Below are 23,292 nucleotides of genomic sequence, written 5' to 3' on the forward strand. Positions count from 1 at the left end.
CCAGTTGATTCAATCCTATCAATCTCTATTACAAAGGTTAGGGCGTTTCTTATCTCCATTCCAGGGAGAAAAGATTATGTAGTTTAAGCATGATTGTTCATAGTTAAAGGGATTAATTACCGGCATGGCACTTAGTTGAGGGGTTTTATTCCCTCCCTAACTTCAGGGGAAAATCCCTACCTGGGGATTCAACCTTTCTCGGAGAGGTGACTTTGGTTAAAACACAGCGCCAAGAAGGTGAGCTAACATATTAAGAACCATATGCCATATATGCCAGGTCCCTTGAAACAGCAGGATGGACCGGCTCCCGGCAAATTCCCCCTTTTTTATTTTTTAAAAGCAAGCATTAAAAAGAAAAACCTCAAATGCTCTCTTATATCCATTTTAAGAGTAGGATTGGCGCTTTCCGCTATTACCTGAGTCCTGATCTATCATCCCAGGGAGAGCTTGCCAATCCTGCACTTTCCCAGGGTAGAAAGGCTGCAGTGGGGTTAAGGATAAGGCTCCTTGGGCCTACCTTCTCCCATGCCTCTACATTTACCTTTCCGGCACCTTTCCTTCCTCAGAAAAGCATGGACGTATTTCTTGTATAAAACGTTCTGTCTGACTGGGAGTAACCTTAATTCCTCTGCTAGCAAGCATATATGTTAAAAGATCAATACGGAGTCTTTTTTCTTTAGACTCAGTATGGCACATCTTCTTAATCTAAAGATCAATACAGAGTCTTCTTTCTTTGGACTCAGTATGGCACATCTTCTCAAACTAAGAATCAATACAGAGTCTTCTTTCTTTGGACTCAGTATGGCACATCTTCTCAATCTAAGTTCTGTACTATCCACCTTCTTACCCTATTTATCCTCTATAGGGGGGTCTGTAGCACCCTGGTGGAGTCCTATCCGTCCCGAATGTGGGGGTTTTCAAGGGGGGGGGTGCTTACCTAAGGGAATCCTGTTCCAGGGATTCCCAAAGGTGTGGACGGAGTCGGCGAAGACTATCCACCCTCTTCCTACGGTGGAGTCCTATCCGTCCCGAGTGTGGGGTTCTCAACAGGGGGGGCTTACCTAGGGGAATCTTGTTCCAGGGGTTCCCAAAGGTGTGGACGGAGTTGGCGAAGACTATCCACCTTCTTCCTACGGTGGAGTCTGATCCATCCTGAGTACAGGGCGCTTACCTAGGGGTCCCTGTTCGGGCGCCAGATGCCGGGGTCCAACCCCAGCAGGTCCAGGGGTCCCCAAAGGTGTGGACGGAGTCAGCGAAGACTATCCACCCTCTTCCTACGGTGGAGTCTGATCCGTCCCGAGTGTGGGGGTTCTCAATGGGGTGGGGGCTTACCTAGGGGAATCCTTTTCCAGGGGTTCCCAAAGGTGTGGACGGAGTCGGCGAAGACTATCCACCTTCTTCCTACGGTGGAGTCCGATCCGTCCCGAGTGTGGGGCGCTTACCTAGGGGTCCCTGTTCGGGCGCCAGATGCCGGGGTCCAACCCCAGCGGGTCCAGGGGTCCCCAAAGGTGTGGACGGAGTCGGCGAAAAAGGAAGGACACGGAGACAGCGTTCAGTTGATCAGCAGCCTAGCCAGGATCTCTAGCCTGGATCTCCAGCCAAGTTCTGGTCTCGATCTCCAGAGAGGTTCTGCTTCAGATCTCCAGCCAGGTTCAGTCACCAGGTTCTAGTCAGGTTCTCTTGCCATTTTCTGTAGTCAGGTTCAGTCCAGGATCTATTGCCATGTTCTCTCCAGCGAAGTTCTTCTGTCTCCAGGCTCCGTGTAGGTTCTGTCTTCTTGATTCTGTTCTAAGTTCTGAGTGTTTCTGTCTTGTTACAACTGTATTTATACCAGTTGATTCAATCCTATCAATCTCTATTACAAAGGTTAGGGCGTTTCTTATCTCCATTCCAGGGAGAAAAGATTATGTAGTTTAAGCATGATTGTTCATAGTTAAAGGGATTAATTACCGGCATGGCACTTAGTTGAGGGGTTTTATTCCCTCCCTAACTTCAGGGGAAAATCCCTACCTGGGGATTCAACCTTTCTCGGAGAGGTGACTTTGGTTAAAACACAGCGCCAAGAAGGTGAGCTAACATATTAAGAACCGTATGCCATATATGCCAGGTCCCTTGAAACAGCAGGATGGACCGGCTCCCGGCAAAGGACCTATAACCTAGATTACTCTACCCAGCAAAGCTATCATTTAGAATTGAAGGTTAGATAAAGAGCTTCACAGATAAGAAAAAGCTAAAGGAGTTCATCACCACTAAACCAGTATCACATAAAATGTTGAAGGGTATTCTGGAAGAAGAAGAAGAAGAAGAAGAAGAAGAAGAAGAAGAAGAAGAAGAAGAAGAAGAAGAAGGAGGAGGAGGAGGAGGAGGAGGAGGAGGAGGAGGAGGAGGAGGAGGAGGAGGAGGAGGAGGAGAAGGAGAAGGAGAAGGAGAAGGAGAAGGAGAAGGAGAAGGAGAAGGAGGAGGAGGAGGAGGAGGAGGAGGAGGAGGAGGAGGAGAAGGAATGAACAATAAATGGCAATAAATGCATAGCTATTAACAATTGAATCTAAAAATCAAAATAAGCTAACAAGGAATCTAATGAACAACATAAACTAATGAATAAAAATAGAACCAGAAGCATGGAAACATGGAACAGACTGACAAATTCAGAGGAAAGGGTGGGGTGGGAAGAGATTAACCAAAGAACATATGCATATATGCATAACCTATGGACACAACCCATAGGGTGGTGACGGTTTAGGGCTGGGTGGGGACCAGATGGGAGAGGGTAATGGGGGGAAAAAGGGTGACATCTGTAATACTCCCAACACTAAAGATTTTTAAAATATATAAATAAAATTTCAAAAGACTTTTTTTAAACTGAGCAATGACTTTGAACTATTCCAAGGGACCCTAGAATACCTCAAGGATTCATTCTCTCTCCTAAGTTTGTAAACTAATTAGGCCTATTTAATATGCTTGAAAAATTACATGGGAAGCTTTGACAAATAAGAATGCACATACCCACCTGGTGTGGCTCAGTGGTTAAGCATTGACCCATGAACCAGGGAGTCATGGTTCTATTCCAGTCAGGGCACATGTCCGAGTTGCAGGCTCGATCCCCAGTGTGGGGCGGGCAGGACGCAGATGACGATTCTCTCTTGTGGTTGATGTTTCTATATCTCCCTCCCGCTCTGAAATCACTAAAAATATATTTTAAAAAAGAATATCATTATTTTTAGTAAAGGGCAACATTAAAACAAGTTTATTTACTGTATTAAGTTTAGTTTCAATTTGTTCTGATTATTTGCATGAACACAATAAGAGTAACAATTTATTATATAGCCTTTTTCAAAACCTGCTATGCTGGAATCTCATATATCCCTGCCAGCAGCACCAAGGGGGAGGAGGGGGGGGTGCCTTGTTCCTTAGGATGACTGACAGAAGATAGAGACCTTCTCCCGATTCCATAAAAGTAATTATTAACAAATAGAAAGAGGAGGAAAATGTTCGGACTCCAGGGCAATACAATCCTGTAAGCCATCTGTAAGCTTCCAGGAGCACGAAGGCCAGAAAAACTCTCTGGACACCAGGACTCAGGCCATACGAGGAATGGGAACTGTCCTGAGGACACCTGACCGCACACCTGCATTCCATCCGACTCCAAGCCCAGCCCCAACCCACTGAGAACAGGAGCTTCCCACCAGTGACTGCATATAAGGATGACACTTCAGCTCCCGGGGGCTGCCAGCATCACCCCAATGTCCCTTCCCTTTAGAAATCCCATCCCCTAACCCCTTTCCTTAAATAAATGCAATCTTCCTTAAACAAATAAAAATAATAAAAAATAAATCAATATAAAATCTTAAAAAGAGCTCAAAGGCTACTTCCCATACTCCATCTTGTATTTCAAAATAAAAACAAGCAAAATAAAAGAAGTAAAAAAAAAGACCAAAGTTCTACTTTTTCCGTAAATGCTGCATTATTGATTTTCTTTTTCAAATAGTATACATTTAATTCTTTTTCAAAAAAGATTTTTGGTGGAACTGCTTTGCTAGCACCTGAGCACCTGTGGTCTGCCTACCAGGGATTCACAAATGTCAGGAGCTCCCCCACTAAACAGGTCTGTCCCGGGCGGGGCAGCCAGCGGGGCATTTAGAGACCTGGATTCAAACCCCAGCTAAGGCATTTGCCTGCTGTGTAATTCTGGCCTACTTCCCAATCTCTCGATGTCAATCACCCTATCTGTGGTTGAAATGTGTTCTGTGGGGATTAAAGTGAGTAAACAGAAATACAGTAAGTGTCGCCTAAATTAGGTACATATACAACTGTTCACAATTGTATACAACTGTTCACAATTAATCCATCACCTGTATGCACATGGTGCCTAAGCAAAGTACTGTTGTTACCTTAAGCAGATGAAACAGGCAGCATACAGCTGTTTATTTTGTAAATACTAGTATGTGTTTAGCATGTTCTGATGACAGAGAACTTTTCAAAAACTCCACAAATTTCAATTCAGCAGAATTTGAGGTCATCAGTGTTTGGTATCCCAAAGTGTGGAGAGAAGGATTGAATAAAGAAGAAAATTCTATATGACACAGTTAGAGAAAATGGAACATAACACCATGCCAGTGGATTTTCAGCATTTGGGAAATAAACATGTTCTTTCCAGGAGTGTGCTTGCTTGATGCCTGCTGGGAAACCCTGCTTTCCTGAGAAGGCGAGCTGTCAACTTTGAATCCTGCTCAGCGACCTCATGTCTTGCCACTACAGCAAGGTGATTAAAAGAAAACAAAGGGAATGCTGCCATTTAACATACCTGAGTACACTTCCTCTCCCCTGTGGCAGTCATTCACTTAACAAACTTCATTAATCTACTGCACACCTGCCCATTGTGTTAGATGATGAGGATAAAATGCCCAAGACTCACCCATGGCCCTCACTCACATGGCACGAAATGCTTGGAGGGCCAGAAAGGTTTTTCTGAGGTCATTTCCTGGGCAGCAACTAGGTCTAGGTGCTGCTTTCACACACATTACATGTGAATGGACGTGTAACGGACTTCAGGACAGGGCTAAATTAGATGCCATGCTGTTCTCATTTCTCTCCCCCCCCCCCTTTACTGACAAAAATTGTTAATTGTAAAACAATAATAACAACCATAAAACCTACATTTCTCAAAAAATTTTTTCTATGTAACCTATTTAAACAAGGACCTGTGTTCTCCAAAAATGTCATTGTCATAAAAGACGGAAAGGCTGAAGGCTTGATCAAAATTAAAGGAGACATAATAACAAAATGTAATATGCAATCTTGGTCTGAATCCCGGACTGCAGAAAAAAATTGCAATAAAGGTCCTTCTTGGATCAGTCAACAAAATTGGAATACAGACAATAGATTGAATTAAAGTATTGATCAATGTTTAATTACCTGAAGTAGGTGACTTCGTGCAGCAGTCCTGTGAGAGGATGTCCTGGTTTTTAGGGGATACACACTGAAGAATTCAAGGGTAAGGTGGCATGAATGCAACTTAATTGCAAATGGTTTGGGGAAAATTTTTATATCTGACAAATGAAACAGGCAAGATGTTGGCAATTGGTGAATTAGGTAAACACTATATGGAGCTTTTGGTACTATCCTTGTGCTTTTTCTTGATACTTGTAATATTTTATGAATAAAAGTTAAAATTTTGTAAATCTAAAATGCAGTCCCTTATAGCACAAAGGGAAGGCTGGAAATTCCAAGCACACACTCTGCAGCTGGGTATCATTAAGAATGATGTCCTGTTGTGACCAGATATTAAAAGTTTGCTCTGCCATGGTGAATTTCTATGGATTTGGGCAATAAAAGGAAACATTCTTCCAGTCTAGGATTTTATTATCATTCCTCTGAGAATGTATGCTTGGTCAGATATTCTTTATTTTGGCTCCAGGTCACCTGTAATTTCAGAATGTGTTCTGAAGTCAATTCATCTCTTAGCCCATCCAAATATTGAAAATGTCATTAAATTATGAAGTAGAACTGAAAAGATTTTTGTCTGGAAATTCTTTTAGTCCATTCCCATTTCCACTCATCACTGGGCAATTTTTACTTGAAATCTGAACTCCCTAATGAGCTTAGTCTCTTGATAGCTCGACCATGACTGCCCTGATTTAAAGTTTTTCTTTAACGATGTGATTTATGTGCTAACTTACACATATCTCAGCAGGTAGGGAATTCAAAGAGCATTCATGACTTGGGGCTCTGGGAGAAATAATTTTATGTAGGCTCCGTTATAAGTGGGGAAAATAAGTCTTACCTCAGAGGGGATGATGTAAGAGATAGTTATCATTTGTGGAATGCCTCAAGGTCTTGAGATGAAAAGAGCCCTTTTGATGCATCAGACTGCCATTTGTATTATGGACTTACATTTCTTTTACAGTATGTAGAGCACAGTCATTTTATTTTATTTTATTGATTGATTTTGAGAGATATAGAGATAGAGATAAGAGATAGAGAGATAGAGAGATAAGGAGATAGAAAGAGAGAGAGAGAGAGAGAGAGAGAGAGAGAGAGAGAGAAGGAGAGAGAGAAATATCAATTTGTTTTCCCACTCATTCCTGCAGTCACGCATTGGCTGATTTCTGTATGTGCCCTAGCCAGGGATCAAACCCCCAATCTTGTGCATCAGGATGATGCTCTAACCAACTGAGCTTTCTGGCTGGGGCTCATTTTAAATGAATTGTTTCATCAGCAGCCTGTGAAGGTGGTTGCCTTGTTTCGCAGATTAAACAAATTCACTTGCCTTTGGCCACAGGTAGTGTTTCTATCAGTAGAAGGAAGACATCTTTAGCCATGTTGCTTCTCCTTCCTACTCCCTGGCTGACTAAATGAGCTATTTTATTTTCACTTCATTATTTTACTCCTATTTTCATGTTATTATTTTAACTTTATTATACAAACTACACTTGCCTTAGTACATTTTCATACTAAAGAGCATTGCCCAATAAATTCAATTCCACTGTCTTAGTTTGCTCAGGCTGCTGTCACAAAGTACCGTAGACTGGATAAGCTTATAAACAACGGAAATTTATTTCTCACACTTCTGGAGCCTGAAAGTCTGAGACCAGGGTGCCAGCACGGCTAATTTCTGACAAGGGCCCCCTTCTGGCTGTGCCTCACATGGCAGGAAGAGGGGAGAGAGCTCTCTGGAGTCCTCTCCATAAGGTCACCCATTCCATTCATGAGGGCTCCACCCTCTGACCTAATCACCTCCCAAAAGCTCCACCTCCTAATTCTATGGGGGTTAGGATTGGGGGTGGGGGTTGGGCGTTAGAGCGAAGGCACAAATATTTCGTCCATAACATCCTCTAATATTTACCGAGCATCTGTCACATGCAAGTCCCTGGAAGTTGGTGGCAAATAGACCCAGTCACTGATCTCATGAAGCTTAGAGTCCAGTGGAGGAGAAAGACGAGAAATAATCAGATAATAAATATTCCATTTTAAAGTTTGAAATAAGAAAGTAAAAGAAGAGACCTGAGATTCTAAATATGGGGTCTGATATAAATTAACTTCTGTGAAAGCTTTCTGGTTCCCTTTGTAATAAATGTGATCACCTAATTCCCCCACCAGTAAAATGTTTTAATCACATATTCATTTGTCAGAAACAGTGTATCTAGGCCACAGGAAAAGTTCAGTCTCATTCTGTTAGCAATTCTTATTTTCTCAGTTTTAATATTTTTTGAGACTATGATGGGATGGAACATTGCAAATGTTAAAAAAAAAAAAAAAGAAAAAAGAAAAAAAAGAAAGAAAGAAAGTAAAGTGCAAATGCTGAGCCAAAATTGGGTTTCATATATTTGATAGGTAAGATTCAAGAGAAAATTGAACATTTTTTGAAAAAAATAAACAACCCTACAGAAATAAATTTAGGAACAAAATATTTATAAGACTCACTGCAGTTTCTAAGAGAACATCTAGTTATCATTAATTGAATGCTTTCTCTCTATGGACACTTGTTATTATGTTCTATTTGTTGGGGCTCGTATTGTGGTAAGGACTCACTCAGATTAGTTCAAGTAATGTGGAGATGTTGTAAGGCTTTCAGAAAAGTAAGGCAGTCAAGAATTTCGGCTCTGTGGAAGGGTGATCTCAAAGGGGCCCAGGAAACAGAGCATGCAGGCCTAAGTAAGAACAGGACCCATAGAGACTGGGACTTGAATGAATGGAAGACCTCTCTAGAGCTGTGGTTCTCAAAGTGTGGTCTTTGGATCACCAGCATCAGCATCATCTAGGGACTTATTAGAAAAGCAAATTCTCTCCTACAACCCCTAACCCCACCCACTGAAGCTCTGGTGGTGAGACCAGCATGCCCTCCAGGTGCTTCTAATGCATGCTCCTGGGAACAAACACCCTACAGCAGGGGTGGGCAAACTTTTTGACTCGAGGGCCACAATGGGTTCTTAAACTGGACCGGAGGGCCGGAACAAAAGCATGGATGGAGTGTTTGTGTGAACTAATATAAATTCAAAGTAAACATCATTACATAAAGGGGTACGGTCTTTTTTATTTTTAGTTTTATTCATTTCAAACGGGCCAGATCCGGCCCGCAGGCCGTAGTTTGCCCACGGCTGCCCTACAGTGAAGGCCCCTGCTTGACCTGGGCATGAAAATCTTGACTAAGGGGTTCAACAGTGACAAGACTCAGCTACTATTCCCCTTTGGTTTTGCTTCCTTAGCTAACATGCATTCTGTTTTCTCTGTATGTCAATTTAAAGAAAGGATCTGATTGGTGCAATGTTGTTACCATCATTCCTATTGGACAAAGCTCTGGAGCCAGGCCTGCTCATAGGCTACCAACCAACCTATAAAGTGGCTGCCCGTAGGTCCCGTGCCCATTACTGGGGATCAAGCCTGAAACTGGGCATGTGCCCTTGACCAGAATCAAACCCAGGACCCTTCAGTCCACAGGCTGATGCTCTATCTACTGAGCCAAACCGGCTTATTTAAAAAATGAAGAGGAGATGGATGTTGGAGCAATACCACCCACATTCTGATTTTCTATACCTGCTGCTGATACTGCGTGATGTGGGGGGAGTCCTCTTCCCCACTGGGCGCTGGGAGCGGGGTCCTTACAATATCCAGAGAAAAAGAATTGCCTGAGACTCCCACAGGAGAACAGGTGATTTTCATTTGTGCAGAGTTAAGTCCCTGGGTTTCCCAAGTCCCATTTCCTTTGTCAGGTCACGGAAAAGGTGTAGCCGGGGTTCCAGTAGAGCTAAAACCAGAGCCAGTGTCCAGGCTTCCCTCCATGTTGAGGCTGGGCCCATCCAGATCAGGCTGGTTCCAGTCCATTAGTTCATTGTGTGTGGAATCCACATGGTGTGGGCAATGGGGGCAAATGCAGGGAAGCAGGAGAAAAAGATCCCCACATGCCCAGAGTCACATGAATCCCAAGAGAGCCAGGAGAGTGAACCTCTTTGGTTAGGGTGTTATGTATCCCAAACTTGCAACCCTTGCAGTGGCCACGCCCATTCTGGCCAACCATCTGTGTCCCTGGTGTGATTGACAGCAAGCACTTTCAATAGTTCCCTCACCTTTACTGGGCATGTGTCTATCTTCCCTTTGTTGGTCCTCTGGGGAGTGTAAAGTTGCAGCTTCCTGGTGAAGCTGCCCAAATGACATGCCTATAATGTCTGGCCTTCCCTTCGCTCTTCCCATTATTAATAATTAATTACAATGGTATCACTGCTGCATATTTATTTTTTTAATTCAACGTATTGGGATGCCCTGCTATATTTCTAGAGAACAGAACATTGTTTCTGATTTGTCATCACCCTTACCGTCTATGATGATTTGACCAATTGCAGAAGGCTCCATACAAACAATGAGCAGAATGTAGGGACTTATTAATGAAAGAGTCCAGCGCCCAGCCGACATGGCTCAGTGGTTGAGCATCAACCTGTGAACAGGAGGCCACGGTTCGATTCCCAGCCAGGGCACATGCCTGGGTTGTGGGCTGGATCCCCAGTGTGGGGAGTGCAGGAGGCAACCGATCAATGATTCACTCTCATCACTGATGTTTCTATCTCTCTCTCTCTCTTCCTCTCTGAAATCAATAAAAATATATATTTTTTAAAAAACACTGCTTTAAAAAAAAAAGAAAGAAAGAGCCCAGAGCAGAGCAGAATTCAGGTGTGATTTGATTCTGAGGTTCACAATGTTTTGGGGGTTTCACTACTCTTTCCCTTCAATTCTCTCAACTCTGGCCTCTTTTGAATTCGCACTGGCCTCGGGCTGGCCTCTGTGACAAAAATGGTCATCTCTGCTGCAGGCCCTGTAACTGCAGCCTCACCACAGTCCAGAATGAAGGGAGCATTTGTCCCAGCATTCCTGGTGCAATGACCGAGGCTCAAGCCAATGAGCCAGCCTGGGTGACCCGGGCAGCGCTGAATCAGGGACTGGGACCCGGTGAGTGAAACGGGCCTATCAGCTCACCGGGGAGACCTGCTCCTGCCCTGGGCAGGCCAGACCGCTTCCCCAGAACCACGGGTGTCTTCAATGGGAAGCGAGGGCTGTTGGGCAGGAGGAGGGGGAAGTAGAGATGAAATAAAGGATTAAATCTATTACCCCAGGCCCAACAGACACATATGGGGAATGGGGTCCAAAAGCTTGATCTTTCGTCTTAGAAAAATGAGGACTTGGCCAAGGCTCTGCACGTGTCACACCTTCTTTCTCTGTCCCAGTGAGGGCGCCATGGCAATCAGTCTGCTGGTGGACAGCAGGTCTCTCAGGTCACACACGTGTGTTCTCGAAAGGAAAGAACTGTTTTCACCTGACATCTTACTCCTTACTGCCGTGCACACGAGCACCCACCACGAGGGCACTGTCGCCCGGTGACGGGGAGAACCTGCTCCTGTCAGCCTGGCCACACTCCCGAGGTGCCACGTGGACTCTGCTTCCGTGGGAGGAGCTCCCCCTGGTCACAGTCAGCTTTCGTCTGTGGCTTTGAAAGAGAAACACAGCTTTGAACACTGCCGAGTCTACTGGCCTTTTCTGAACCCAGAATTTGGCAGTCGACTATTCACAAAACACAAGTCAAAGCCTCCCTATTGGTGCTGTCAGGTGGCTGTCAGATGATTGAGATGCTAGCCAGCCGCCCGGCCGATAACTACAAACGGTGCCCTTGCTGCGGACCTCGCTCTGGGCAGGAGCTAGGGGTGCCGTAGTGGGCCCCACAGGCTTCCAGCCCCTGGGGGCTGGCTCCAGCAAGGAAGACAGACTGGAGACACATTCACTTAAACCAGTGGTTCTCAACCTATGGGTCGTGACCCCTTTGGCGGTCAAACGATGCTTTCACAGGGGTTGCCTAAAACCATCCTGCATATCAGATATTTACATGACGATTCATAACAGTAGCAACATGACAGTTATGAAGTAGCAACGAAAATAATTTTATGGTTGGGTCACAACATGAGGAACTGTATTTAAAGGGCCAGAAGGTTGAGAACCACTGACTTAAACAGTTACACAATAGGAACTACAGAGACCCGATGGGGTGTGTCCCTGCTCATAGCTTCCAGCTGATCAAGGATGCTTCCCTCTCATTCTCTGCAAAGAGGATGCCTGGACCGTTTATTTCTTAGAACTGGCACTGTCTCCTTCCACTCCTTTGGACACACACTGTCCCCATTACAGGAAATGCTCCCCAAGACCCCACAGTCTCATTCCCCATCACCAGGTTAACCTCCCCTTCTACTTTGGATTTCATTTTAGACTAGTAACCCAGTGCACGAAATTCGTGCACATTAAAAGAGAATTAATGAGAAGAACTGTTTTAATATTGCTATTTGCCCTTTCTTTATTATAGAAGTGTCAGAGATGAAAGAAAATTAGTAAAATGTATATAAAATCCCCCTCCTGTCAGAGTCTGGGGCATACCGCAGGACCTAGAGTCAAGTCCCTGCCCACCACCCTCACATGCTTTGAAAATGCAGGAGACCCAGACCTGGCTGGCCCCACCCCCATTGGGTGAGACCTAGACCCAGCCGGCCCCACCCCCATCAAGCCCCTCCGGGTGGGGGGCACAGCCTTAGGTCCCCCATCAAGCCCCATGGGGGGGTGCCGTCTGAGGTCTCCTGGCCCGGAGCTGGGGTCCCCTGTCAAACCCCACCAGGTGGGGCACGTGGTCTGAAGTCCCCCGTCAAGCCCAGCCGCCCCCCCCCCAACCCCCATGCTGAACAGAGACGCACGCAGGCAGCATGACATTAGCGCTGGGGGCTGAAGTCCCCGCCCCTGGCCTTGCCCACAGACTGGTCGTGACTGGGACACCGTCACAGACACATTAGCATATTACCTCTTTATTATATAGACTGTTTCCTAAGATTTGACCAGGTGTCCTTTTTGGAGCTTCATCCCCATCTGTGTTTCCCTCTTGGCACCGGGACCCCTCAGAACGAGACATCTCTCTGGGAGATGCTTGATTACCATCTGAACGGTCTGTGAAGGAGAGAGCCTTGTCTATTGTTTCCAGCTGTGTTCCCATCACACCAAGCACACTCTGACCTCAGGGCTCCGCCTTTGTCGTTCCCTCTGCCTGGAGCCCTGTCTTCCCGGGAGCCACTGGGTCCCCTCACACTGCCCCCAGGACACAGCTCAGACATCACCTTCTCCATGAGGCTTTCCCTGATCTTATACATATAGCAAATCCCACTGTGGGCAGCACGAGTTCCTATTCCCCCCATACCCCCTCTGCTACTTAAAGACTCTATTTCTCATTCGTGTGTTGCTCCACGAAAATGTAAGCTCTGTGAGAATGAAAATCTCAATTTATTAGACTGTTTTTTCCCCCCTAGTGGCTCAAATGCCTGACAGGCATTGGAAGTTCAGTAAATTTTTATTCAATGAAAGGCGGGATCAGTACCTAGTGCTTAGCAAATTGTTAGCACGTAGCAGGCACTCGGTAAATATTTCTGAATGAATAAATGCCTGAACGCAGCAGTACAGACACTACTAACACAAATACAGGACCTTTACCTGAGTTGCTGGAGTCAGAAGAACAAGGGGATCTTAGCCACCTGGTTGTGTTAATACAACAGGTCAAACTTTGTTACAGCTGTGGTAAGACTAGAATGTACGGCAGGGCTGGTACCTCCTGTTACACCCTTCACTCCCCAGATATCCCTCTGACCCACTCTGCTGCTCTTCACCATACACCTATTCACTCAGCAGGCAGCTTCTGTGGTCTTGCAGTTTTTTGCCAAGAACAGAGATTAAACATGTTCCAGGTGCTGGCCGGGTAGCTCAGCTGGTTAGAGTGTTGTCCCAAACTCCAAGGTTTCAGGTTCAATCTCCGGTCAGGGGTCAGGGTACATACAAGAGGCAACCAATTACTGGGTAAATGAGTGCAACAATAGATCTCTCCTCCTCCTCCTCCTCCTCCTCCTCCTCCTCCTCCTCCTCCTCCTCCTCCTTCTCTTTTTAAAATCAATTTTTAAAAAGTGTCCACAGAGAACTTAGTGCAGTGGAAGCCAAACCCTGAAGCTATTTGCAGCATTCCTCCACCCCCAGGAGAGCAGAGGGGAAGAGCAGAGGTAGAGGGCAGGGTTCTAGAAGTATGCTCTCTTCCTAAGGCTAATGGTGCGGGTGGAGGAACTGTGCACGAATAGAGTGGGGAGTCCTGCCTGACCTTCTGGGAGATGAATTTCATCCGCCTCTTTAAACGTTTTGGCCTTTCAGTTGCCAATGCAGCTACAGGGTTCCTTTTGGAGCTGTTTTAGGATTTGCTCCATGAATTACCTGGGAGGGTGCCAAATGCAAATACAAGGAGAAATAGCAGCCCTGATATCCATGGTGACAGCTTCGTTACCCTCAAGGGAAAAAGAAGAATAGGTATCTTTTTTCTTAATGAAGTCTTTCCTATCAACTCCTAGATTCCATAACTGCTCTTACTTGGTAACGGGTTGGAGCCAGCCTAGAAATTTCAGTGATAGCAGTGTAACAACATTTATTATAGCCTCCCATAATAGGCATAGTGGATTGCTGTTCTCCTGTGGAGACTATTTTAAAGACCTGTTCACAGTATCCTCTTCTTGGGATGTAGAAAGCCAAATATATAGAGAGAAATCTGATTCTCTCCCTAAACCTAGATCCCTTTGCTTTTGTTGTTATTGTTGTTAATCCTCATCTGAGGATATATTCCCATTGATTTTTTAGGGAGAATGGAAGAGAGAAGGAAAAATAGAAACATCGATGTGAGAGAAACACATAGATTGGTTGCCTCCTGCATGAGCCCTGACTGGGGTGGAGCCTGCAACCATGGTATGTGCCCTTGACCAGAATCAAGCCTGGGACCCTTTGGTCCACAGGCCAATGGTCTATCCATTGAGCCAAACTGGCTAGGGCTATACACCTGTTTTCAATGCTTATGGGTATATATACAGGAGTGGAACTGTTGGGTCATATAGTTATTCTATGTTTACTTATTGAGTAACTGCCAGACTGTTTTCTACAGTGTCTAATCATTTTATAGTCCTACCAGCAATGTATAAGGGTTCCAATTTCTTCATATCTGCACCAACATTTGTAAATTTCCATTAGGAAAATTATACCCACCCTAGTGAGTATGAAGTGGTATCTTATTGTGGATTTGATTTGTGTTTCCCTAATGACTAATGACATTAAACAACTTTCCATATGCTTCAGAGTGTTTCAGTTTTAGAATAGTTTTAGATGAACATAAAACCAGCAAAGATTACATAACAACATTTTAAGAACATAATCTCTACATCAAATATACTGGAAGGCATCTCTAGCCCTCCTCTACTTCTTCCAAAGGGTTTTGAAAATTTTGCTAGAGAAATACTAGTATGTCATAGGGGAACATTATAGTTATTAACAAGGCTCTGATACATTGTTTATTTTGCCTACAAAATGGGGTAAATAGTATTACAGTGACATTAGAAATTAACAAAGGAAGGTACATAGTACAGTGATTAAGAACATGGTCTTAATCACACAGGTTTGAATACTGGTTGTGTCATCTCAGACAAGGTACTTTATATCTTTGATCCTCAGTCTCTTCTGTAAAATAAGGATAGCATCTACTTCACAGTATCATGATGAGGATCAAGTGAGAAAATTTTTTGCAAGTACTTACCTGCAGTATTTGGCACTCAATAAATAAGACATATACTTTGTTTGCTTGCTTTTAAAAAATATGTTTTTATTGATTTCAGAGAGAGAAAGGGAGAGGGAGAGATAGAAATATCAATGATGAGAGAGGATCACCGATCGGCTGCCCCCTGCCTGCCCCCTACCAGGAACAGCTCACAGCCAGGGCATGCACTCCCACTGGGAATTGAACCATGACCTCCTGGTTGATGGGTTGACCCTCAACCACTGAGCAACACAGGCTGAGCTGCTTGTTTGCTTTTTAAAGCAACAGCAATCACCTAATTTGTCTGTGTTCCTGTGTTTGGTCAGGATCCATGAGAGACCATCATTCATTCATGCATGTATTCATTCATTCTTCAATATGCATTGGGCCCATGGTATGTGTCAAGTGGTGGACAAGAGGCTACAAAGATGAATAGTAGTCAAAATCGGAGGTTTAAAAACAGAGAAACCTAGGATCAAATCCCAACTGCCACTTCCTATGTGTGTGACCTGTCCAAGTTACATAGTCTTGTCAAGTCTCCATTTCCTCATCTGTAAAATTGGAAATACTAATGCTCCCAGCCTCATAGAGAGGATTAAATAAATGCATCATCTAAGTTTTAGATGCACCAAAGCATCTGACACAATGACCACTCGGCTAAAAAATGTTAACCACCATTTCTATTATGATCATCATTTTGATTAAGACAAAGATAAATTATTGTGAAGATTTAATAAGACAATAATGCAAAGATTTAAGGGTGCATGACATAACTGCAAATAAATGTAATAATATAAATATATTTTTATTAGTTTTTCAACCATTTAAAAATGTCAAATCATTCTTAGCTCATTGGTCATAAAGACAAAGTTTAAGGAATGGACTTGGCTGTGGACCATAACCCTGGTGCAGTGCATCCACGCAGAAAGGACAAGTATGGTTCCATGAAACTTTTGTTTCAATAATATGTATACACTAGAGGCCTGGTGCATGAAATTTGTGCAGGGAGGGGGGGTCCCTCAGCCCGGCCTGCACCCTCTCGCGACCCAGGAACCCCTTGGGGGATGTCCGACTGCCGGTTTAGGCCCAATCCCGCAGGAATCCCTGCGAGATTGGGCCTAAACCAGCAGTCAGACATCTCTCTTGCAATCTGGAACTGCTGGCTCCTAACCTCTCACCTGCCTGCCTGCCTGCCTGATGCCCCTAACCACCTCTGCCTTGGCTCCTGCCATGGTGGCTTTGTCCAGAAGGATGTCCGGAAGGTCGTTCGGCTGTCCGGTCTAATTAGCACATTATGCTTTTATTATTATAGATGTGTATGTGTGCTGGGTAGAGAAACAAAATGCATTTATTATTCTAACCGCAATCAAGAAAGTTTGAAAACAGTAACCTGGAGAAGGCTCTCACTATCTGGGAGCAGCCAGGAAACTCCCGCTGTCTTAGCAAGGGAAGCGCACAGCTTTGGCAGTTTTAGGCTTCAGTGGTGTCAGTTCAAAAGGGAAAGTCATAACAAGGTAATATGTTAAAAGAAAATTGATAACTTTTGAGTCTAGTCTAAATCAGAGTAGTCTAGGATTTAAGTTAAAAAAAGAAAAGAAAAAGAGAATTGCTATCTGTCTAGGTTTTGCTCCATCTCTCAGCTGTGAGTGTTCCCAGCCCTCTCGGGATTCCAGAGGAAAGGTCAAAAGATCAAGGTCAAATATCTGAAAAATGCAGATGCTGTGAGTTTGGAAGCAGAAACATTCCCAAGCGTATGCCAGCTTGTGCATTCACTAACGCAGAGGGCTAACTTAATAACTGAAACTGCAGCGTCCTCCAACACCGAGCTTAACTCGGCAGTCCCCGCTGCACGTAAACCCTTGGGGCACGGAGACTCGCACGCTGCGCTTCTCAGCCCGAGTGTCGGGAGTGCAGAACAAAGACTAAATTTGGGCACTGACGCCCTTGGGGAGGTTGCTCTTACCCACTCTGGGTTTGGCTGAGCCTCCCCTCACCTGGGCAAAGGTCCATAAAAATAAGTTTAAAATTCTAGGAACGTGCTAAATCTGGAAAGTGGATAATACATTTGCGGGGCCCTTATTCATCCGGCAACAAGATTTTGTGGGGAACAATTTCCCCAAAATGGCACAGGTCAAGGATTAAGGTTGCTCAGACTCCAGATTGCTTAATTATCCTGAGTCACTTTCCAGAACTCCACCTCGTGTTTGCTGCATCAGCTTTGTTGAAGACAGTGCTGTGCTTGATGGAGCCAGATAGTCACACTGCGGGTGACTGTACCCATCTGAGAACTCCAGGCACGGCTCCAGTAAAACACACCTTTGAGTACCATAATGTGATCGCAAAACTGGACTTTGTCTTTCACTTCTTAAAATCCTAGTGAAATGAATTAGAGTGGGGGGGGGGGGGCAAGACTTTCTCCTAACAGTGGCCCCTTTAGTGTCTGAGGCTATTTTACAGGCTACAACCCTCCCTAATGAGCTGTCCCCCAGGATCACCCCGGCTCCATTATGGAACTTACCAAACACAATTGTTTTCTTGTCCGAGGATCCAATTAGGAGGTTAATTTCCTCCAGAAAAAAAAAGAAAAAGAAAAGAAAAAGAAAAAAAGTGTGCCTTTAGGTTTTGTACTATCAGTGCCTAGTAGGAATTGACTACATAAGTTATTTAATCAACATTTGTTGAAGGAATGAATGAATGAAAATAATATACCAACTGTCATATGCCATCTTAGAACATTTAATTGTCTTCTCCAGCGTAGCCTCAGAGAAAGTAAGATTCACTCCGGGCCATTTGAAGTAGGACTTATGTAATTTAACAAAGCATCCGTACTCAAGAGGCTTCCTTTGTAGAGGGTTCGATCCTGCACAGTTGCCAGCGTCAGCATTTCTTCAAAATATCGACCAAAATGTGGACCAGCCCCTGCAGCTTTGATTGGAATCAAACTCTCACCACACTTGAATTCTTGGAACTCTTAACCATAGGAAAGGCGACCACGATAAGAGCCTGCCAAGGACACACCCTGGGGAGGTTTCCCGGCGTGGTTCCAAGTCCACACACACTCTGCCAGGCGCGATCAGGCAGCTGACGGTGCTAGCGACTCACTTGTGTTTATTGTCAAAGCCACTGAGAAGCAGGCAGATTCTACCTCTACTCTCAACAATTGAAACTGAAAGCAGTAACACAGATGGAAATTTCTCAATTGCTTTTTCAAACTGCTAGTGAGAACCTCCTTTCTTCTGACCTTGCTAAACCTGGATGATGTCAGCTGCCTTGGCTACCTTTCCTGGCTGTCTGGATGGAGAAGGCCAATCTGGATGGAGTAGGAGAGGATGAGGGCGACAGAGCAAAGCAGAGCTAAGAGGTGCCGAGAAAGCTGAGGACAGAGCCTGAGCCTCTTCATCTAGTGATGCTGACAATTAGTTCACTTCCAGTCTTGCCAGTCACATGGGGGAATACTAGTACATTGCCTTTTTCGTTTAAGCTAGTTCAACTGGGTTTCTGTCATGGGCAACCAAAATATCCTAATACAAATAATTACTTTAGCCCCATTCATCGGACCTTTCTTGGTTAAACACATTTTGAAACATTCAAAGAATGGAATATTGTTGAGCCATTTTTAAAAAATATATTTTTATTGATTTCAGAGAAGGGAGGAGATGGAAACATCAATAATGAGAGAGAATCATTGATTAGCTGCCTCCTGCATACTCCCTACTGGGGATTGAGCCCACAACCCAGGCATGTGCCCTTGCCTGGAATAGAACCTGGGACCCTTCAGTCCACAGGTCAACATTCTATCCACTGAGCCAAACCAGCTAGGGCTTATTGAGCTATTGAAAGTGATAAATGTAGGCCCCTGTTTACAAAGAGGAAACTAGTGGTATATTGGTGAGTGAAAAAGGATAAAAAGGAGAGAGACTCTGTGTGTACATATTTATATTGACCAAAATCCAGGAGATATATCCAAATGTAAAAAGTAGTTATCTCTAGGTAATAAAAATTTTAATATCTTATGATCCAAGAACATAGCATTTTGAGCTTTATTTTCAATAATTTAGTTCTGCCTTTTTACTTATCTACTTTAAAAATTATTTGACAACAACATATCAGCAGGGGTATTTTTTAAAAAATGTTTTTATTGATTTCAGAGAGGAATGGAGAGGGAGAGAATCATTGATTGGCTGCCTCCTGCATGCCTTCTACTGGGGATTGAGCCCATAACCTGGGCATGTGCTCTGACCGGGAATTGAATAGTGACCTCCAGGTTCATAGGTTGACACTCCACCATTGAACCACACCAGCCCGGCATTAGGGGTATTTTTAAAATATGGGCATTCCACTCTTGATTTCAGTCTGAATCTTCTTCTCTCATTCAGTTCTGTTTTGGTGGAGTAAATTGTTAAAGAACTCAGTGAGGAAGAAGGGAGGGAACACCTTCAATAATAAAATCCTGTATTTTTTAAGCACCTACCATGTTCAAATTATTATATTGTCATAGAGTTGGTGGGAGATAGAATAAAAGAGATACAAAGGTGCCGAAACCGGTTTGGCTCAGTGGATAGAGCGTCAGCCTGCGGACTGAAAGGTCCCAGGTTCGATTCCGGTCAAGGGCATGTACCTGGGTTGCGGGCACATCCCCAGTAGGAGATGTGCAAGAGGCAGCTGATCCATGTTTCTCTCTCATCGATGTTTCTAACTCTCTATCTCTCTCCCTTCCTCTCTGTAAAAAATCAATAATATATATATATATATATATATATATATATATATATATATATATATATAAAAGAGAGATACAAAGGTCCGTAATCAAGAAAAAGCAAATGTCCTGTTCTTAAGAAAATTAACAATATCAACAGACATATTTTCAGTAGAATTATGCAGGACAAAATGCTAATTTGGGAAACTTAGTTTTATGCAGCAGAATTATTTGGGAAGTTTTAGGAGAGATTCTCATAATATGTTGGTGGGTTTCTGCAACTATCATCGAATTCTCAAATATGTACAATATACTTAAATTAAAAGCTAACTAATTTATATGTTTTTCTTTGCCCCACAGCTCACCAACTTATTTCCCATCCTCACATTTTCAGAAAAATGAGGTAAAAGAGCACTTTAGACTGCAAGTATAAATTTCTTTAATCACATATAAAAAACTTTGGGAAGAAATGTTTTTGGGAAAAAGGAAAGAAATGTACATTGAATAATTGTAGGTTTTTCCCCTTTCCCTTAGTGGAGCTAGCTATATGAAAATAATGTCTTAATTTCTGCAGCGTTCTCATCTGAATCCACTGTGATTAGGAGTTCACTGTTGAAATGCTAATGCAATAGCAGTATAAGGATGTTTGGCATGTCACCTGTACTACAGCCCACAGATCTCCAGACACTTCAGAAATGTTTGCAAATTAATCCTCCTTACATTTTAGCAAATTATTCACTCTTCAGAGCCCACAGACGGGGAACAGGAGATGGGATTCCTGAGTGGAACGCTGTATTCATTCAGATGAAAGGGAAGAGATAGGAGGGTGACTTCATTAGTGTGCCCACACTCTGTGGCAGATTCAAGAGCCAATAAAATGCTGCTAGCCAAACATGCTAAGTGGTAGGGGGCCACATCGGACACTCTCCTAGCACAGTGTTCTGAGCAGGGTTTGGGGCATGCCTCTGGGCTCACCCCCTCGCTTTGTTACTTCCAAGCTCATGAGCAAGTTTCTTTACTGCCCTAGCTTCACTTTCCTCGACTGTAAAATCAAGGTCAGACCTGCTTTACATGGTTGTTCTGATGATTAAACAAAATAACGCACAGAATTATCCTGGCATCCAGGGTAAGCCTCCAAGTTAGGTATTTTACGGCATTATTTTCCCCACCGGGATGTATTACCAAAGACACAGCCTAAGTGAGAGAAGCCAGAACACTAGGCTCCCACTCTACATCTCTTCGAGAAAAATCCACTTCACACCGAGATAACCATAAACTCTTTCAAGAAAACACTCTATAGGTATCTTGGATTCAGCCACCACACTAACTAGGCCTTGCACCCAAGGTCCCATATGATGCAGCTTAATGTCACACTTCAACCATGTCCGCCTGTGTTCACTCAGCCAACGTGCATGGGGCACACTGCACACAGGGCGCGGGTTTAGGTGCTGAGAATCCAAAGGCTGGGTGGGATAGATAGTTCTGCCCTGAAGTTGCTTCCGGTCCGGGACACAGGAAGTGGACCAGGTGAAAGAGAGTAGACAGAAAGGGTCAGAGGAGGGGAGTTTTCAAAAACTGAGTGCCTGAAAATTGGCAGTCTTAGCTACTTTGGAAGCTCAAAAAACGTATGTTCTTGTATTATGTCTCTCTACACGTCTCTCCATCCTGCCCTCAGATATCCCTTCTGGGCATTATTCCACATCTAAAATCTGCAGTGTGCCCAATTCCAAGTTCTTTCCCCTTCTCGGCTGCAGGACACCTGGACTCTTAGAGCGGGAAGATGGTGTTGTACAGTAGAAGAATCACACAACACCTGGTCCTGTCCATCCTTTGGACTCCTCCAGGCGGGAGTGAGAGTCAAGGGAAACAGAGAGGAGACACTGCTTCAGGCAGGCCGGGGAATCCGTGGCAAGCAGTGAAGACTACTAGACTATGAAGTGGAGAAGCAAGCTTCACCCACAAGTTGAAGCTGACTGGTGATTTGTAGGGGAGTCTGTGACTCTAAGGGGGTACACCAAAATGTGCATTTTTGTGGGAGATCCATTTAAGGAACTTGTGCATTAACTAGGTACCAGGCACAGTTCCCGGAACTGGGAAAACATTAGTAAACCAAACTGCCAAAGTTCCCTGCCCTCCTGGAGCTTACACTCTAGAGCAGTGGTTCCCAACCTTTTTATGGCCACACCCCACCCAAGCATCTTTAAAATCATGATGCCGCCCCCCCTGCATCTCCCCCTCCCCTCCGTGACATATCATTCTTATTATTCAAAAAGCGACCTCCTATTCACATGGAGGAGGCCTAAAAGGCCATTAACCTGGTCTAAACAAGCTTCCAAAGAACATGGCATCCATGAAAGAGAAAAATAAAAGAACAAAAGGAAGCACTGAAGTACTGAGGAGGAAATCACTAAGAAATCATTAAAAAAATAATAATATGAAGTGATATGAAAAAATAGCAAATAAAGTTTCAAAACATGTCATAGAGAACTGAAATGCATAAATATGTCACAATACATATTTATATACTGTATATGAGGTCCCTGGAACCACAAGAAACGCTTTAATAACTCATTCTCGAATTGCCCCCCTTAAAAATCAAAGTGCCCCCCTGTGGGGCATGTGCCCCACGTTGGGAACCACTGCTCTCGAGGAAGATGTGGACCACAGGTTTATTCTCCAAAAGGGTCTGTGATGTGAAAAATGCTCAGGAATCACGATGCTAGACCTGTGGTCCTTCTTGTGTATCAGCACCACGTAGGGGAAATCTTAAAAGTCCGGAGGTTCTGATGGGCTGGCTGCATGTTGTGCTTGGGAAGGAACTTTCCAAGTTCCCACGCATTTGATCCAGCCGAGTGTGAGAGAACTGATTGCTCCTGAGGAAAGAGCATGGAGACCGAGTTCTCCTCACCAAGAGGAGCCAAGGAAAACGGGCCTCTTCCCTCTTTCACAGATTCTACCAGGCAATGGGGCCTTCAGCTCCGGACCTCTCAAGAGAGAAGCATCCACACGCTTCCCTAATTTTTATGAGCTTACACGGCACCCTCCCAACAGTGCTTTACAACGATTTAAACGTATTCCTGTATACTACAGTTTAAGCTTTAGAAAGGAGAGGAATATTATCATCAGCTAACTTGAAACCCCAAATTACTTCCCAATTCTCTTTCCACATACTACTACTAGTAGTGTAAGTTTTTATTGTTCGCCCCTTAAAAGTATCCACTTTACAAGCTGGGCACTTCACGAGTGTTGGTCCGCGTCCTGTCCTAAAACTCGTGTGCAGTGTTGCTATACTCGCTCAGCAGGGGAGCGCGGGAGACTCGAGGGGTCAAGAGCTGGCTCAAGGTCACACGGAGACTGGACCCCTGGACCCAGATCTCAAGCCGGGCCCGTCCACTCCCCTCCCTTATTTAGCACTTGGCCTCTCTCCTGCGACCAAAGATGAACAAACAAGTTATAAATCACGGAGGGAAAA

The sequence above is a fragment of the Myotis daubentonii genome, chromosome 14, assembly GCF_963259705.1.
Source record: "Myotis daubentonii chromosome 14, mMyoDau2.1, whole genome shotgun sequence".
Classification (NCBI taxonomy): domain Eukaryota; kingdom Metazoa; phylum Chordata; class Mammalia; order Chiroptera; family Vespertilionidae; genus Myotis; species Myotis daubentonii.